The following is a 2,530-nucleotide window of genomic DNA, read 5'->3' on the forward strand; positions in this document are numbered from 1 at the left end:
GTATTAGTAAGAAGGTTGTATTGGAGAAATTAATGGGGCTGAAGGTTGATAAGTCCCCAGCATCTGATATTCTATATCCAATAATGTTGAAAGGTAGCTATGGAGATGGTGGATGCACTGGTGATCATCTTCCAAAATTCTATAGATTCTGGAGCGGTTGCCCCACTATTTAAGAAGCGAGGGAGAGAGAAAACAGGGAATTACAGATCTGTTAGCCTTAGTCGTTGGGAAATGCTAGAATCTATTCTAAAGGATGTGATAAATGGACACGGAAAATAAATGATCTGATTGGGCATAGTAACCATGGATTTATGAATGGGAAATCATGTTTGGCGAATCTGTTGGAGTTTTTTTTGAGTAAATTACTAACAGAATTGATAAAGGGGAGTTGATGGACGTGGTATACTTGGATTTTCAGCAGGCTTTTGATAAAGTGCCCCACAGGAGATTGGTTAGCAAAATTAAAGCAGATGGGATAGGAGGTAATGTACCGGCATGGATTAAGGATTGGTTAACAGGCAGAAAGCAAAGAGTAGGAATAAACAGACCATTCTCACATTGACAGGCTGTGTCTAGTGGAGTACCACAGGGATCAGTGCTTGGTCCCTAGCTGCTCACAATATATATCAATGATTTGGATGTGGAGACCAAATGTAGTATTTCAAAGTTCGTGGATGACACAAAACTAGGTGGGAATGTGTGTTGTGAGGAAGCCGCTTTGCATCTTCAAGGGGATTTGGACAGACTTAATGAGTGGGCAAGAAAGTGGCAGCTGGAATATAATGTGGAAACATGTGAGGTTATCCATTTGGTAGGAGGAATAGATGTGCACAGTATTTCTTAAACGGTAAGAGATTAGAATGTGTAGATGTACAAAGGGACTTGCGTGTCCTTGTCAATAAGTTACTGAAAGCTAACATGCAGCTGCAGTAAGCAAATAGGAAGGCTAATGGCATGTTAGACTTTATCGCAAGAGGATGTGAGTACAGGAGTAGTGAAATCTTGCTTCAATGGTATAGAACCTTGGTTACACCACACCTGGAGTCCTGTGTGCAGTTTTGGACCCCTTACCTTAGGAAGGATATTATTGGCATAGAGGGAGTGCAATGAAGGTTCACCTGACTTGTTCCTGGGATGGCGGGACTCTCCTATGAAGACAAATTGGGGAAACTGGGCCTGTATTCTCTAGAGTTTCGAAGAATGAGAGGTGATCTCATTGAAACCTACAAAATACTTAAAGGGATAGACAGGGTAGATGCAGGTAAGATGTTTCCCCTGGTTGGGGAATCTCGAACCGGGACACAATTTCAAAACAAGGGGAAAAACACTGAGGACAGAGATGAGGAGAAATTTCTTTACTCAGATGGTTATGAATCTTTGGAATTCTCTACCCCAGAAGGCTGTGGAAGCTCAGTCATTGAGTATGTTTAAAGTAGAGATTGACAGATTTCTAAATACCAATGACATAAGGGGTTATGGGGATAGTGTGGGGAAAAGACATTGAAATGGATGATCAGCCATGATCATATTGAATGGTGGGGCAGGCTGAATGGCCTACTACTGCTCCTATGTTCCTAAATCCAACCTGGCCAATTACCACCACTTCAGTCTACTCTCGATCATCAGTAAAGTGATGGAAGGTGTAGTCAACAGTGCTATCAAGGGGCACTTGCTTAGCAATAACCTGCTCAGTGATGCTCAGTTTGGGTTCTGACAGGGCCACTCGGCTCCTGACCTCATTACAGCCTTGGTTCAAACATGGACAGAAGAGCTGAACTCAAGAGGTGAGGTGAGAGTGACTGCCCTTGACATCAAGGCAGCATTTGACTGTGTATGGCATCAAGGGGCCCTAGCAAAACTGGAGTCAATGGGAATCAGGGGGAAAACTCTCTGCTGGTGGGAGTCATACCTAGTGCAAAGGAAGATGGTTGTGGTTATTGGAGGTCAATCATCTCACCTCCAGGACATCACAGCAGGAGTTCCTCAGGGTAATGTCCTAGGCCCAATCATCAGCTGCTTCATCAATGACCTTCCTTCAATCATAAGGTCAGATGTGGGGATGTTCACTAATGATTGCACAATATTCAGCACCATTCACAACTCCACAGATACTGAAGCAGTCCGTGTAGAAATGTAGCAAACCTGGACAATATCCAGGCTTCAGCTGATAAGTGGCAAGTAACATTTACGCCACACAAGTTCAGGCAATGACCATCTCCCCTTGACATTCATTGGCATTACGATTGCTGAATCCCCTACCAACATCCTGGGGGTTACCATTTACCAGGAACTGAACTGGAGTAGCCATATAAATACTGTGGCTACAAGAGCAGGTCAGAGGGTAGGAATCCTGCAGCGATTAACTCACCTCCTGACTCCCCAAAGCCTGTCCACCATCTACAAGGCACAAGTCAGGAATGTGATGGAATATTCTCCACTTGCCTGGATGGGTGCAGCCCCAACAACACGCAAGAAGCTCAACGCCATCCAGGACAAAGCAACTTGCTTGATTGCCACCCCATCCATAAAC

This window comes from Heterodontus francisci, chromosome 38 (genome assembly GCF_036365525.1).
Source record: "Heterodontus francisci isolate sHetFra1 chromosome 38, sHetFra1.hap1, whole genome shotgun sequence".
Lineage (NCBI taxonomy): Eukaryota > Metazoa > Chordata > Chondrichthyes > Heterodontiformes > Heterodontidae > Heterodontus > Heterodontus francisci.